Raw genomic sequence first — 18,832 nt, 5'->3', positions numbered from 1 at the left:
AGTTGTTTCGTCGTTTAGAGGTAGAGATTGTGTCGTATATTTATTTTGTTCGGTTCCGATTGGTTTCTATTAGGTGATGCTCGGTTATTGATAGTTAGTTAGTTTGTACCGTTTTCTAGGTACGAGCCTCATTGGTTTCATTATTGTATCTTTAGTTGAAGACGTTTTCTTTTGGAAACGTTTTCGTTTCTATATGAGTTTTCGTTTTTTTCTTTAAAAAAAAAAATTACAACCATGACATAATTTTTTTTCTATGAACGAGTATCATGTCACCATCAGACTGTTTCTAACCTTAACTATGATGACAAAGGCAAGTAGTGTACTTTTTGATGATATGGCAAGGTCAAGAGATGAAGTTTTTAAATGAGAGTGTCAAATTTGAGTGTTAAATATTGTGGTGGTGATGTGGTAAAACATTATTGGTAGTTGGGTATAAAATATAATAATTAATAATATATAAAATTAGTGGCGAAATCTGATTGGTCCATCAAAATTTGACACAACTTTATCCTTCCGTCAGATTTGTAACTGACGCCCCATTCCGTCAAATTTTGACGCCGCGTTAGGGACGTCAGGGGCGTCAAATAGATGACACATGGGATTCCACGTAATTTGACGGATAAAATTGACGCCTGGTTATTATCAGCCTCACCTCAAAATGTTGTCATTCACTAATAATAACAAGTCAATACATGACATCTTTTCTCAAGCATATTAGGTCAATTATATTAATTAAATAATACAATGTGCAAGTATTATTGCAATTGATACAAGAAATTAAAGCAATTTCATCATCATCCTCACCATTATTTATGCTATACCATGATTGAAGTAATCACGAAATGATTGATGGCGACGAATAACATTTGAAAGCCATCCATGTCAGAGATGACTAACCTAATGGCTAGCAAATGATCAACCGTTGTGAATGGTCTAAAAATGTAAATTTAAGTTAAAATTAAAGAGAAATCAAAAGATCTAGTAAATTATAAGTGATATATGTTAAGTTCCATTCTAACAACCTAATTGTTACATGAATTGATACAAGCTTTGATACATTGATGCAAATGAAAATCACCAGAAGCGTTCCAAGTAATTAACGGGTAGGTAGGTAATGGAGACAGATTAAAAAGATGAAAATACTCTTTACGTACATAATAAAATATTGGCATGAAAAGTAAATATCCATATTCTAATTCTAAAGATATATAGAATAATATATTATCGTTATATAATATCTAAACTAATCAACAACAACCCATTAATACATCCATCTACCAGCAATTTTCGTGCAACAACGCTCACGACATCTATTAAAAATAGACATTGCAAAACAATTGAATGTGAAAGACTTGTAACATTCAAATGAAATCTGGGTCCAACCAAACAAAAGTTAATGTCATGTAATTTGAACTTTTTAATTTGCAGAGTGTCATCTAAACATTTTAATTTAAACATAAAAAAAACAAACAAACAAAAAAAAAAAAAAAAAAAAAAAACAAAACAATACGAGTCAATTTAATTTAGATTACTATATTTGTTATTTAGATCTGCTTAACTATTGAAGTCAAATTAAATATTAAATATTTTCTTACAAATAGCTAAGCTACTTAACCTATTTAACTCTCATCCACAAAAATTAACATCTTAAAAGTTTACAATTTATTGATCCAAGCAGAAGCAAGATAGAACCCGACAAAAAATCTTAGATCATATGATCATGATCGAGATAGAGATCCTACATAAATCTTACGAATTCAAAAACCCTGTGATTAATAGAGTACTTCTCATTTATCATGAATCTTATAATCCAAAAACTCAAATCAAATGGGAATTTTAAAATTGACTTATAGATATACCACTGAATTTTTTGGCGGGAACGTATGAATCCCAACTCCTATTATCGTACCAGTATGGTCAAATGTTTGTTTTATGAATTCGGTATACCCGCTACTCCCAAATGCGGGATGGGAAAAAAGTTGGCGGTGCCACTACTCCCAAATGCGGAACCCTTTGTCTCCATGTGACCCCCTGCATGTTTACTGTGCATCAGAAAATGTGGGAGGGGTACCGCTACTCCCAAATGCGGAACCCTCTAAATATTGCAACCCAAGTATTCACATGCATGGCGTCAGTTTGAATATGATCCATGACGTCAGTTTGAATGCATTGCTCACATGCATACAATACATAGATTGATCACTGTATTGTAACATCATTATTGTATGTACGTGATAATTTTTTGCCCATAAATTTAGTCGAAAACACTTGCATTCACTTGCCCATAAATATAGTCGAAAACACTTGCTTTTTCTTGACACGTATTGATTATTAGGGTTAGGGTTAGAGGGTTCTGCATTTGGGAGTAGCGGTACCCTCCCACATTTACTGAAGCAACGTAAACATGCAGGGGGTCACATGGAGACAAGGGGTTCTGCATTTGGGAGTAGCGGCACCCCAACTTTTTCCCCATCCCGCATTTGGGAGTAGCGGGTATACCGGTTTTATAAAACAAATATTTGACCATACGGGTACGATAATAGGAGTTGGGATTCATACGTTCCCGCCAAAAAATTCTATACCACTCCCAACGCTCGTTGGGAGCGTCTTTTTTCAACCAAAATATAACGCGATAAATATGTTGACGTCATTGTCGTCTTTTTCAAGCACAAATATTGAATTTGTCTTTCTAAAGAATTACAAAGACGGTAGCTCATATCTCATTTGAATTACTCCGTAATATATTATTTCATTGGTGGTTTGTGTATCGAAAATGACTGGGTTTCATGTTTATTATTATACTAGGTTTTGAGCCCGTGCATTGCAAGGCTACTCAAAATCCGTTTTAAATAAGTTACTTATTTTAATTTTATAACGCTTGATCTACATTTTCAAACAATATATGTGGTTGCGTTTAAGGGGGACATGTCGACCAAACAGCTTAAGTGTGATTAATTTGAGCCCGTAGTCTATTTTCAATAGGTCATAGCGGTTACTATTGAAAGTTTAGATAAACTCGTAATGAGTTTGGTAAAATTACGTGAAGTTACGTAAACTTACGTGAAGTTACATCAAGTTACGTAAACTTACGTCAAGTTACGTAAACTTACGTTAAGTTACGTAAACCTAAGTAAAATTACGTCAACATACGTCAAATTACGCCAAGTTACGTAAACTTATTTCAAGTTACGTAATTTACGTTAAGTCAAGTTAAAGTTACGCCAAGTTACGTCAAGTTACGTAAACTTACGTTAAGTTACGTAAACTTACGTAAAGTTACGTCAAGTTACTTCAAGTTGCATAAACTTACGTAAAGTTACGTCAACCGTCAAGTTTCGTAAAGCTACGTAAAGTTACATCAATTTACGTCAAGTTACGTCAAGTTACGTAAATTTACGTAAAGTTACATAAATTTACGTAAACTTACGTAAAGTTACCTCAAGTTGCGTAAATGTACGGAAAGTTACGTCACGTTACATAAAGAAAATAACATTTTAGGACTCAAGTGTATTTAAAGGAAGTTTAGTATTGTACATTTAAGAGTTATACTAAGTGCTTTAGGGGTTATACTTGTTTACTATACATAACCCCTTTTATCTAATTAGAAAGGGGAATTAGAGGTCATTGGGCTTGCGATATTAAGATAGTTGATCCAATCAAAAGATTGTAATATCAACTGTAAATAATGGTGAATATTTGTAGATATTTGTTTACTAGTTTTATGAGCCCGTGCGTTGCACGAAAGTTATAAATTTATGGTTTTAGCAAATATAAGTATCGGGCTTTGAGCCCGTGCGTTGTAGGCTATTCAAAAGTCAAATGTAACGTACTGTTATGTACACGAAGTTTAAGCACGTTAATGATAGCCCTTAGGTTGTCATTAGAGAATTTCTTTTATTATTATTTATAACTGTTCGGATAATATATATATATATATATATATATATATATATATATATATATATATATATATATATATATATATATATATACCTTTCATAGAAAGTTCTATTCTATTATTTATTTTTTTATTTGTGTTTTATTAATTATTAATATTAACATTTAAATTATACTCTTCTAAGCTACCTTTTAGGCTTGGGTTAAGGATATCTATTAAGTAACGATAATTATTTAACTTAATGAATTGTATTTTACCCTGTCTCAAATTCAATACTTATTATTATTATTTTATTTGTATTTATAATAAAAACTAAAATTTCTAACACTCGTCTACATATCATGTATCATATAGTTGTGTATAAAATATGAGTTGGTGGATAATTGGATGGAAAGATATTAAAATAATAAGACCTTAAGGTAATTATTAATTGAATTAATTAATATGACCTATAAATTTTAAATAATCTTATTTAGGAAATTATTTTAAAACTACGCACGTATATTAATTTTTAGGAAATCTATTTTAGTCCATTACTTCTTTCAATTAGCTATTTTTTTTGTTAGATTATTTAGTATATCATTATCTAATTTATTTTAGGAAGTTTTTATTATTTAAATCAGTTTAATTGAGAATGAAAGCTATAATTATTTAATTCGGTTTAATTGAGAAATTGACATGTGTACAAATTTAATTAAGATTAATTGAGAAATTGACACATAGATAGATAAAGATATTGAGCCGTCTCAGTTTCACTTCAAGAAAAATATAGTTACGGAGTACCAGTATGATTTTACTTGTATATATTTATAAGAGGTGCAAAAAACTAAATATTTTAAACAACATTAAAACTATAAAAACTACCCAAAAAATACATAGAAAATACATGATATAATCATAACCTCCACTGGTATACCCTTTTTGCACCAGTTGATATGAAACTTGATCATCTTTTTCATCCATACCCACTCTACCATATTCGCCAGAAACTTGCCCTCCGCCGCCACCGATCGTCGTCTTACATCGTACATACAACACCGTGTTCGCCACCATGTAGTACAAAATCATCAATGAAGACTGCAAGCAAATGGCACATACTTGTAAGATCCAGGTCCAGTTTGTACCAATCCATACGTTGAACAAATTAGCAGAATATGATACCCATGGGCCGATCACAAAACCTGTGATTAACACTTTGTAAAATGGGCCGGAATAAAATTGATTCAGTTGATTTGCACTTTGTGTTAGTGGTTCAAATCCTGACTTTGATTCCAATACTGCGATTGATGCAGCTGATCCCCATATTAACATGTAGAACCCTAGAGTATTTACTAAAGCATAGGATGCCAAATTGTTTATTAAAACTGATATTCCGAATAGATCGAAATTGAACCCTAACGCTTTGATACCATGTGTAAGGGCTAACGGAGAAAGTGTAAACAAAAGAAAGATAAAGATTAGTTTCAACAATCCTGCGATAATTGTTGAAAACAGATGGACGTATGAGCGTAAAAGCGATTTGAAAGTGGACGAAAAGGTGAGAGGTTTATTGTGGATGGTTTGGTTTGTGCTGTAGGTGATCGAACCTATTCCTGCAACGGTAAGGAGTAGGACGAAAAGATTAACGGCTAGGATGTTGATAAGGGATTTGAGAGTTAGTTGGTGTTGAGAATTGGCGATTATTGTTTTGATGACGTAAAGGTTGAACGGATCGAAGTAGGTGGTGATATCGGTGCTTGCCGAAAGTGATGAGGTGGAGGATACGTAGTATTGAACGACGATGCAGGCCGAAAAGGTGAAGGGGATGAAGAGGAAAGAAATAGGGATGAAATGGAGGGAATTGGTGTTTAAGATTCTGATTGTTTGGTGATTTATTTGGGTGGTGGAAGAAGACATTTTGCGTCGAATGTTATAACAAACGGTTCGAGTTTATACAGCTACAGATGAAAGTATGAAACATAAATAAGTTTGGATGTTGGTATAACAAGGAGATGAGATGATATAAGCTAAATTTGTTTAAATGTTTAATGCTGTAGTTTTTCAAGTTGACTTGGAGTCGAAATTTGACAATGTCAACTAGGCAACTTGTCATATATTTACAATATTTTTAATGTATTTGACTCGTTAAACTTGACTATAATTATCATACAGAAGAAACGAGTGGGATGTGTTTAAGCATTGTTGTGGGGCTTTTTTTACTAGAAATAAGTGAGTAATTGCTAGCGCATTTTTAAATAAATTTTTGACGCTTTAGTGTTACTAACACTAAATATTTGACGGTTATGCAGTGAACTATTGAAGCTATCTAGAGAGTACCAAATGCTGACGGTAACGAAGGTTCCCGGGAACCTTTCTGAGTGTGAAAACGGTAGATTTTTCATTTGCCAATGAATTGGATCCGCTTCGATTCGATCAATAATGGGATTCTTGGCTAGAGAAAGGTTCTGTGACATGGACGTCCACAAAAACTTACAGACCCCCCTATCTTGCCACTTCAGCACCTTTGATCTTTGAGAATTTCAAGCTCAATTTCAGGCTTTCGAAGCTGTGACGCTTTCTGTCACTGGTAAGGCCTTGTTTTTAATGAAATCCACTCTTCAAAGCTTGCCTTTTTCCTTCCTTGTCCGGGGATCTGTTTTCAATTTTGAAAAGTTCTGTTAGGTTCTTAGTAGCAATCGACGACCTTTTTTTTCTTTTACTTCACAGAGCTTTTCGTCTCCTTGATAGCTGGAAGTTCTCCAAAAGTATGAAAAGCTGGAGGACTTTGTACCATCCATTCTGATGTGGTTGGATTCTATTCAACAAACCATATGTTTTTCGACCTGCTGCGCGTCCCTATCGAATGTGGGATTCCACTCCCTTGGAGCTCTGATAAAGTTTTATTCTTATTTATGGACTACAACGACCTAAAGTAGCTAAATAAGTAGTTAAAGTAAGCTCCTGGCTAAAATGAGTCTTGGTTCTACCCACAGGCAATCATTTTTCGACCTGATTAAAAGTTTGATTGTAGATTGGCTATTTCGGGGTTCCATGGTTGTGGAAAAATACAGAGATCCTTACAAGTGTAAATATCTTATTATTTTATGACGTTTCATAGTGTAAAAAAGTCGTTAGGTTTGTGACGTTTGCGTGTGTCAACAAGTTTATGACGCTTGCAGGGGCGGAATTAGTAAGGGACAAGCGGGGACAACCCCCACTCGATTCGAAATTTTTACTACAAAAATTTTGGATTTTTTTATTTTGCCCCCAATGATTTTTTATTTTGTCCAAAAGTCTTCCTATTTTATCCCCAAAGACTCCATATTTTGTCTAAAAGTCTCGGTATTTTGCCAAAAAACCTCCACCTTTTATTCAAAAACCTCCATATTTATCCAAAAGCATCTACATTTTGCCCAAAAAGGTTTCTACGCTTTTATTTTTTTTACCCCGGTGAATAAAATTCTTGTTTCGACCACCGGACGCACTTGTGATTGTCATCAAGTTTCAAGTGAGTGACGCTTTTTAGTGCAAAAATCATAGTCTCTTTTACATGTAAAAATGTGAAAAGTTCCTAGAAAGCGTCACAAAATAGTGACTATCCAATTAATGTATATACCACGCTTTATTTTTAACTAGTAAGAATCGTCCTGTGCGATGCGGCGAGAACTTTCGAGTTGCATATTTATATTTAACGTAGCATTATGTATTTACATAATTAAAAACGCATTGTTGCGGGTGTGTTTGGATACACGTGGGTAGGGATGGCAATAGATCGGATATGGATCAGGTAATGCCGTATCCATATCCATATCCATTTAATTTTTGTTCATCCATATCCATATCCATATCCATTTAGTTTCAGGTCATCCATCCATATCCATATCCAGTGGATTAAGCGGGTTAATGGATATCCAATGGATATTAAAACTTTGTTATAATATTTTCTTATATGTGATTAAGACAAAAACGTAGTATAGCAATAATGAATATAACATGATATATGTAAGTTTATTTTGTTAGATATACGTGTTTATTGTAATATATTATAGTTATAGTTATTTCATTAGAGGATTGAAAGCATAATATAAATCTAATGGTAAATGAACTTGTAATAGTAGATATGTAAGCATAAATCTATATTTATGCATTTGTAAACGTATTTCGGGTGGTAATGGATATATCAATGGATGAAACTTTTCATCCATGTCCATATCCATATCCATATCCATTTAGGTTCATCCATATCCGTATCCATATCCATCACAAAGCGGGTGGATCGGGTGGATATCCACCGGATCGGGTGGCCATTGCCATCCCTACACGTGGGTAGTACCTAGTACAATTAATGGCATGCACGCGTTTTTGACGCGAGAAAAAATGTGTTAAAAAGGGGTGCGGAACCATCGATATGATGTAGTTAGTTTGGTTTGTTTATCATATATGTATACATATGTACGGAAGATAGCCCAAAATATTTAGCGTTTTTAAAAATCGTCCGTTTCGAGTATAGTTAGTTTCGTTACGTTCGTAAAATTATTTCGAGTTGGTCGGTGGTGTCGGAGAAATTTAACTCTTAGCGAGCGGGAAGATACAAGTCGTTAAAAATTCGGGTGGAGTTTGTTTAAGTTTTTTTAATAAAGTAATTTCTTTACACTTTTTACCCCTGAAAAACTTGCAAATTCAGCATAGTTTGGGGGTATTTCGTAAATATGTTGGATGGTGTGGTTTTAGTCTTGTTGGAACGACATATATTTCTGGACCACTTTTAGTATGTAGGGTAAATATTAAAAAAGAAATACTCCGGTATCTGAGAATCTAATAACCAAATTTAAAAAAATGAAAACGATTTGACTGTTGAAAAATTGATGGTACAACAAATATGAGAAATATTTAACTTCTAAAAATACATAACCAGATTCAGAAAAGAAACCAACTATATATGTAACAAACATCTACTTTTAACTTTGAACCTAGCCGTAAGTGATCCAACTACCGAATATAATTAGACATATTTCTAGAACATATAATCCAACTACATTAAAACACATTGTTATAGCAATTATTTAGTGAATATAAAGTTGGAACAAAATTACATCACATAAAAAGACTACCTGAATCAAATTGAAGTTGCTCTCCTTGAGAAATGGCGTGAATGACATTTGGAATTTGGAGTGGGAGAGTCCTTAGGTTCTTGCTAGGATTGTAGAATTTAAGACAGTTGGACAGAATCCTCAAGAATCTGGCTAAGTCTTTCAATATCTATGAGTATGAATTCTAAAAGATACTAAATTTGATTTTTTTAGAGCATTGGACTCGAAATTAGAATAGAATTCCTTGACTAATGGAGGAAAGACAAATCCTTGAATATTAAGAAATTCGATTATTTTTTGGAGGATTGGGTTCTATCAAGGTTTTGGAATCCATTACTCCGTAAATCGAACTTGTCTTTCATCCATGATAGTTCTAGGTGTCATTCCTACGCGATTGTATCCAACTCTAGCATACTAGTAGCATAGGATCACTTGGAGGTTGGTATGAAGGATGAGACATTTGCAACGGAAGTCTTAATATTGATAGGTAATGGAGATTGTTTTAAAAAAAAAAAAAAAAATCTATATGCAAAACTTATATTGATTAGTCGTTGTCTAGACTCATTTTGTAAATCAAAAGATTTGCCAAGGTTTTGATAAGGTAGACAAGTTGACCATTCATCTATCTAAGTTTTTTTTATTGCGCTGGCAATCTTTCATTTGTGCTGACTCGCCTTTTTAATACTTCTAGAAACTAGGCTTGTGGTGCTAGTCTTCCCATCAAATTCTAAAACACGAAGGTTGTGTTTGATTGCCTTTTAGTGACACAATAATGATGAATCAGTTTAACCCATTTTTATGACTTCTGTATAAGTGGTTGTTTTGAACTATTACCCGTTGAAATTATCTTTTAACCATCAAGTACATTTCTTCGAATATCATTCTTTTACGTACATAAATATATCAAAGAATTGTACTTTTTACTTAACTTTTATATTTTTGATGACTATTCTTTTACCGACTTGTTTGCACAACACTTTCTAATTCGCCAAGACACCTCACAAAACACTATTTATTATATTTTGAACCATACACTAATGCTAATGCACATAAACATATATATTAGTATAATTTACAAGTATTTGTCATTTAAAGATTAGAGTCGGGTTTTCGAAGGACTTATATGTAAGGGTGTTTTTCCTCCCAATTCAGCTATTCTGGTTGGTTCTGGGCCGTCAAACATTTTATCGTATAGGTTCGATAATCGATCGGGTAGGCGAGACAAGGTTGACCAAAAGGCAGTCAAACCGAATCATTAGGTCCTCGTTTCGTTTATTTTTTTTTCTTCCTTCGTTAGTGTTTTTGTTGTTGCATCTTGTATATTGTATCTTGTATGTGGTTTGTAACCTTGGTTTGGGTCTTTTGTTGTATTTAGGTTTAGTTTGCTTTTGCGTGTGGTGCTTGTTTGTTTGATCGGATTGGATCGGTTCTAGATAGCGGACGACGTTTTGTTTTATAATTTCGAGCCAATATGTTTTGTGTTGTATCCTTATTCGGTTTTTTTCTACTCTCAATGAATTAATCTTTGTTTATAGTATTCGTTATTTTAGCAAATAAAAACAATCTTAATAATATGAATGCTAATAAGTGTTATAAGAGCACAAATTAACAACAATCAACTACATTCAATCTTTATATTTATAACACATAATGCACTAATTCTACAAAAGAATTTTCAATTATACAATAATATTAAGGGCTATTGACAACAATTACTTACTTTACCAATTAACTACAAGGATTCGCTCTCCAAAAAAATTTATTGTCAAATTTCCCTTGCAAGTCGCAATGTCATCCTGCGACAATGGAACTCGTTATTTTTGAGCCATTGCCGAGAAAATTCAAGACGCTAACTGAGACATGGACTTTTGACCGGGACAACACGAGTCCCACATTCGCACAGCCATCTTGCGACTTACCGAGTTTTAAGAGGCGTACATTGGTTATGAACGACTTGCAAGGTTTGCAATTACTACCTTGCGACTTAACTTATCACGATAAGATTTTCGATAGGATTCTCTAACAGATTTTGTGATTTTTAAGAGATAAATGAGGTCCTTCATGCTGCTTTCAGCCTCCTTTTTAAACCACTCAATATCCACCATCTTTCACCATCGAACCAGTTCATCACTTGCATGAACAACACCTTTCACTATCTTTTTATTAATTTCATCTTTTTCTTTCATTAAATCCAAGTACATAAACACCACTTTCAATCACCACCAGGCGCACCTCATCACCACTACCACACCCATCACCTTCATTGTTAGTTACCATTTCTCATCATCACCAACAGTCTATACCACCATCACCTACTGCATCTTTCCCACCAACACACGAAGCACCAAGATCGTTCATCACCACCAACATCAGTTTATAGTACCAACAGTCTATTTCACCATTACCATATTTATCACAAACCGCATCATCACCACAACTACATCAATCACCACTTTCAGTTTCATCACCACCACCAACATAAGATACACATATATGAGAATCATCATATTGAAGACTGATGTTTGAATCAAGTCGCAAGGTTCGCATGTCAGACAATCTGACCTTGGGAATTTGAATCAATCTGTGTGACTAATGATCTAACACTAGTCGCAAGGTTCACGGTTCAGACAATCTGACCCTGCAACTTTGAATCAACCTGTGTGACTAATGATCTTGCACTAGTCGCAAGGTTTGCGGGTCAGACAATCTGACCTTGCGACTTGCTTCGAACGGTCTCATCACTAACCAACAACAGTTCTTGATTTTAAAGCGCAAAAAATATGTTTCACGAGCTTAAAACATCTAATCAACTGAATCTTGAGTTTTTAGGAATATTGATCATCAATTTTATTTTCAAGGTAATTGATCTTGTTATCGGCTGTTCTTTAAGCTCCTAATGATCCACCATTTGTTGTAATATCTTATCACCCCTGTTCACCGCATTCTTCTTTTTCCTCGATTCCCCAGCAACCTCGGTAGACGACAAAAATAAAAACGTGGGTAATTTCCCTTTCTTCACATGTCTATTATATTTATCCTCTTATGTGGTTTCAGTTTCATCAAAATGTAAGTGTACACTGGATAATTTCAAGCACGTGTTTCTTAAACTTCAACCTAAAATTTTTTATATACATTGTTAGTGGATATGATGGTAATGAGTACATCCTAACGGTGGAACGTTTTGATACCTAAATGAATTTTTATGTGCATCTTCAATATATACAACAACAGCCATCATCAGGTACATCATGTGACTCTTAACCAAAAGAGAGTGGGGTAACATCAAGCTAATTGCATATATATATATATATATATATATATATATATATATATATATATATATATATATATATATATATATATATATATATATATATATATATATATATATATATATATATATAATTCTCTTATGACTGCTTCGATACGAAGGGCCTGTTAAAGTGGCTAATTGTTATTTTTTTAAACCTACATCTGGTGTGCTTCATTATCAGATACGTCTTTCTAGCAATCCCAATCATACTGAAAAGTACTCTCCGTCATGTATATATATATATATAATTCTCTTAGGACTGCTTCGATACGAAGGGCCTGTTAAAGTGGCTAATTGTTATTTTTTAAAACCTACATCTGGTGTGCTTCATTATCAGATACGTCTTTCTAGCAATCCCAATCATACTGAAAAGTACTCTCCGTCATGTATTATAATAGGAGACCCAATGTTGGTCAGAAGCGGCTTTCAAAAAGTTGTGAAACGTTTTGTTTAAATACACAACATTTTTGAAGCCGCTTCTGACCAACATTGGGTGTATCTGTGGTCATATATGATAGAGAGTGGTTAACATTATGATTGCGATTATGGAAAAACGTATCTTTATCATTGGTACGTGAATGATAATGGAGCAACCAGATAAATGTTTGTTATTAAAGCAGTTAGCCACTTTTACAGTCCCTCATATTGAAGCAGTTGGCGGAGAATTCTATAGATATGCACTTGGTTTGATGTTATTCCACTCTCCATTGGTTAAGAGCCACATGGTGACTTGATGGATTTTCTTGTGATATATGAGACACCCATAAGAATCCATTCAGGTATTCAAAACATTCCACCATTGCGACGTACTTATTACCATCATATCCACCAACAGTGTATATATAATCTTTTAATTTTAAGTGTATATATAATATTTTAAGCTTAAGTAGAAGTAAGAAAGGCTTGAAATTATCCGATGTATACTTACAACTTGATGAAAATAGAATCACTAAAGAAGATAAATATGATAGACAAGAAGAGAAATGGTGGTTGCCCAAGTTGTTATTTTCTTCATATACCGAGGCGGTTGGGTACCAAGGAAAAAGGTGAATGCGTTGAGTCTGGATGATAAGATTTTGCAACAAACGGTGGATAATCGATGTAGTGACCCGGAAAATTTCGACTAATTTTAAACCAAATTCTCGATACGATTTAATATCTTTGACACGATAAGCAAAGTCTGTAATGTTGAGTCTCGAAAGTTGAGAACTATTTTCATGAATTCATTTAACCCTTGACTATTCCCGACAATTCACGAACAATTGCTTGTAAATAAATGTGTATATATATATATAAATGTAAGTATATGTATATTAATTTGATTTGAAATTATAAAACATAATTTAAGCATTTGAATTAAATATGTAAACTAAGATACCAAATAATTAAGTGTAATATTAATACAAGTATATAAAAATGATTAATTATAATTACTAATATACGAATATACCTATATATATACAGATTAAGATATATAAGGGGACAGATTGTAGCATAATATATATAAAAGAACGGATAGATGTATATTTCGTAAATTGAACAGATACATTCTAGGATTCCGTTTCACATATCAATCATTTACTGTATCTGATTTTGTTTGAATCACTTTAGTTGTTATATATCCACAATAAAAGAAATAAAAATCGATTACCTCATTGTACTATATCAATTATTCGATTAGCAGCCTTATAATACAACTAGCCACATTTGCAATTGAGAAATCGAATCATCACTACTTTACAATCAAATAAAAACAAATTCTGTTATGAAGGTACTCTTGCATTTATATTTTTTTTCTTTTCCTGTTCTTTGTTTTTGTCTGAGTATTAAGTAGACCCATCAAATTTATAACCAAACACTATCATACCACCTTCCTTGTCTTCCCATTCCTCTCTCTAACTTCGCTGATTCTGTGACAAACACCATCACCATAATCAAACACCAACTTCCACTTCTATTTCCTGTCAAGAATAAACCCACAACGTCTCCTTGATTCGATATTTATTGAACCATTAGTACTTACCATTACTCCCTTCTGTTTTTCTGTGATTTGATTGAATTGTACCATCAAACATAACACGCTTGATACCCGTTCCTGTCTGTTTTTGTTTCATACGAAGTTCACCAAGAAACCTCCACAACAGCCACCACCTGATCACCAACGACGACTGCAGTAATTATTTTCTATTTTCGATTTGAGGAACAACTATCTTCGAACGTACTCATGCTGCTACAGCTTTCTGTTAAACGAATTCTTGCAGCTGTCACTCGCTACTTATATGTATCTGTTTTCTGTCGAAACCACTACAACAAACACCACCTCGAATCAACGAAAACACGCTGCTGTTGTTGCTTTATTTTTTTTGTTTTTTAATTGATAAAGATAATGATGATGATTGCACTGCACGTTCCTTTTTCTCCTTCATGTTGGCCGACAACCACCAAAAGATATAACCCCATGATAATGCTAAAAACGAACATATATTTCATAGCATTATTCCTCAAGAAAGACAAGCTTTTAGTTGCAATTGTTCTATTTAAAAGTGATATTCGTTTAAATAATAAAAGGTGAAGACAAAAGACAGATTCGACGAATTGAAGACGCAAACGACTAAAAAGCTCAAAAGAACAAAAGACAATCAAAGAGGTTCCAATTATTGATAAGAAACGTCTCGAAATTACAAGAGTACAAGATTCAAAATGCAAAGTACAAGATATTAAATTGTACGCAAGGACGTTCGAAAATCCGGAAGCGGGACCAGAGTCAACTCTCAACGCTCGACGCAACGGACTAAAAATTACAAGTTAACTATGCACATAAATATAATATAATATTTAAATAATTCTTATAATTATTTAATATATTATATTTATTTAAAACCGTCGGTAAACAAAGAGCCAAACTCCTCTGAGCTGTAATTTCAAACTCCGCGACTCGCGGAGTTTGAAGGCAAAATTGGCCGCGAGTCGCGGACCCCCAAAATGAGAAACTGCCTATAAAGCCAACCGAATTCTGAGCATTTTTTTTCATCATCTTTTTTCTCCTCATTCATACGTAAAATATATATATATATATATATTTATAATTTATATTTTAATTTTAATTATAATTCTAATAATAAGGGTATGTTAGCGAATGTTGTAAGGGTGTAAGTCAAAATTCTGTCCGTGTAACGCTACGCTATTTTTAATCATTGTAAGTTATGTTCAACCTTTTTACATTAATGTCTCGTAGCTAAGTTATTATTATGCTTATTTAATCCGAAGTAATCATGATGTTGGGCTAATTACTAAAATTGGGTAATTGGGCTTTGTACCATAATTGGGGTTTGGACAAAAGAACGACACTTGTGGAAATTAGACTATGGGCTATTAATGGGTTTTATATTAACTAAACAATACCTTGTTAATTTAATATACAAACTTATAATTTGACGTATTTATATATAACCACATACGCTTGACTGGGTACGGTGGGCGGGATATCTATAAATACCAATAATTATTCATTTTACCAGATACGGAACTGGATTAATAGTTAATAAACTTGTTGAAACAGGGGTGAATTACATTCAAGGGTAATTGGTGTAATTGTTAACAAAGTAGTAAAACCTTGGTTTACACGCAGTCGATAACCTGGTGTATTCATTAAACAAAGTATTAAAACCTTGTTACAATTCGAATCCCCAATTAGTTGAAATATTTGACTTCGGGAATAAGAATAATTTGACGAAGGCTTTCGCTCTTTATATTTATGACTGATGGACTATTATGGACAAATCCGTATGGACATATTAAATAATCCAGGACAAAGGACAATTAACCCATGGGCATAAAACTAAAATCAACACGTCAAACATCATGATTACGAAAGTTTAAATAAGCATAATTCTTTTATTTCATATTTAATTTCCTTTATTTTATATTTAATTGCACTTCTAATTATCGCATTTTTATTGTTATTGTATTTAATTGTACTTCTAATTATCGTACTTTTTAATTATCACAAGTTTATTTTATCGCACTTTTATTATTCGCAATTTCATTATCGTTATTTACTTTATGCTTTAATTTAAGTCTTGTATTTATTTTTAATATTTTACATTTGGTTTTAACTGCGACTAAAGTTTTAAAATCGACAAACCGGTCATTAAACGGTAAAAACCCCCCTTTATAATAATAATATTATTTATATATATATATTTTTATTTTTATAAAAGTAAACTAATATAGCGTTGAGCTTTGTTTAAAAAAAAAGATTCCCTGTGGAACGAACCGGACTTACTAAAAACTACACTACTGTACGATTAGGTACACTGCCTATAAGTGTTGTAGCAAGGTTTAAGTATATCCGTTCTCTAAATAAATAAATATCTTGTGTAAAATTGTATCGTATTTAATAGTATTTTCTGCTAAAATTTAATAGTATTTTATACCCCTTAGCTTTGACATCAAGTATTTTTGGCGCCGCTGCCGGGGACTCTCTTAAACGCCGGAAGCGCAACGCTAATATAAAAAAAAATAAAAATTTTAGTTTACTTTTATAAAAATTCGTTTTTATAAAAATACGTTTTAAATATTTGAAAATATAAAAAGAAAAATTTATATATTTTTAAAATTTTGTTAAATATTTAAGTTTTAGAAAGTTTCTTTATTTTTATTTTATAAAAATATAAGTTTTATTTAAGTATTTTATTTTTATTTAAAACATAAAATCAAAAACCGAAAAAAAAATATATATATAATTCTAGTTTTAAGATTTTTATTTATAAAATTATAAAATATTTCTATTTTAGTTTTTAGATATAAGTTTTTATTATATAAATACTTTTATTAAAACAGAAAAATTAAAAACAGAAAATAAGAAAAAAAAATAAATAAAGAAAAACGCGTCGAATTTAAATAACCTGTCAGTTGAAAACTGGAACCCCGCGACTCGCGGGGTTTGATGCATTAAATACAGCAACTCGCGGAGGGTACCTGACACGCGACAGAAACCTTAAACTGAATTAATTACGGGGTAATTAATTATTATTATTATTATTATTATTTAACCCTAATTATTATTATTATTATAATTAGTTTTATTTTAACTTTTACTTTTTATTTAATTTGTTTTATTTAGTAAATTAGTTTAATTAAATTATAAAATTAGTAGTTTTATTAAATAAATAATATAAAAATAATATTTTTATAAAAATTGTACTTTTTACAACTTTTTGTATATTTTTATATTTTGTCCCTTTTTAATCGTTTTAGCGTAATATTTGTATATTTAGCTCATATTTAGTTTTAAACTTAGTTTTTGCCATAGTTATTTTTTACTTCTAGATTTTTAGGCTTTGCCGTAGAATTCCTTAAGTGCTTTTTCTTTAGACTAAGATTTAGGTGCTTTAGAATTTTGCGACGCCTTTTTAAGTTTTAGTTTCTTTTTAAGTTATTTTCATTTGGGATTTAGTTTTCCTGTAAGCTTTAATATTTTTAGACACCTTTTACCTATGTATCAATTATCATTCCAATTAGTAATTTCAATTTGCGATTATAATTTTAAGTTAGTTGTAGTAATAAGGTTAGGTTAGTCAAGTATTTTTTAGTTTTATAAGTTTCTTTTATTTTTCCGTCACCTTTTATTTTTCAACCATTTTTCTTTTTCGATTTTTTTTTTCGACGAACTCTTTTTCTTTCTTATTTCTCGCTATTCTAGTTTTAGGACATAGATTTTTATTCTACTTCTTATCTAAATTTCTTAAAATTACGAAAATTTATTTTAAGTGGTTAAATTGATAGACATCAAAATTTTCTGGTTCGTAGTAATAGTTGGATTTGTACGTGGACCGGGTTATTGGAGCCAAACAGTCCTCAATTATATTGAGACCAAACGAATCCTGCCCCTCTGCTGCATCTTTTGGCTATTCGAAACGTGGGCAAAATCAGAAAAGTCTATTAATTGGATAACTTATTATAATTTTTCTTTCCTTTTAAAAACTAATAGGATATTCAGTGAATGTACCGAGCAAGACGTTCACCACCTTTTGTACGTTCACCACCTGTAACTAGATCAAGACATTTAGCAAATATAACCGCCGTTGATTTTTCTTTAGAATCGTCATCCAGTCGACCAAGTACTTCAGTTCAAATTTCCGATAATCAATTTTTTGAACCCGACTTCACAATTGAGAATCCGGAGAATATTCAGGAACGGTTTGTAGATCCTGAACCACTAAACTTTCCTTCGGAACCACCAATCATTCAAACAGAGATTGTTGAGGAACGAACCATTAAATCAGAATCATCTAGTGATACCGATTCAACAAATTCAATTATGGAGAATCTGGAACCTTTAAGTATGGAAGACCGAATGAGAGCTAAACGCACTGGCCAAGGTCACGCAATTACTCATCCAGACATTAATGCGCCAGATTATGAAATCAAAGGACAAATTCTACACATGGTGACTAATCAATGCCAATTTAGTGGTGCGCCGAAGGAAGATCCAAATGAACATTTACGTACCTTTAATAGGATCTGCACACTATTTAAAATCCGAGAAGT

Source organism: Rutidosis leptorrhynchoides, chromosome 4, assembly GCF_046630445.1.
Source record: "Rutidosis leptorrhynchoides isolate AG116_Rl617_1_P2 chromosome 4, CSIRO_AGI_Rlap_v1, whole genome shotgun sequence".
In the NCBI taxonomy this organism is placed as follows: Eukaryota; Viridiplantae; Streptophyta; class Magnoliopsida; order Asterales; family Asteraceae; genus Rutidosis; species Rutidosis leptorrhynchoides.
The sequence above is the reverse complement of the archived record's forward strand: the minus strand, read 5'-3'. Positions refer to the sequence as shown.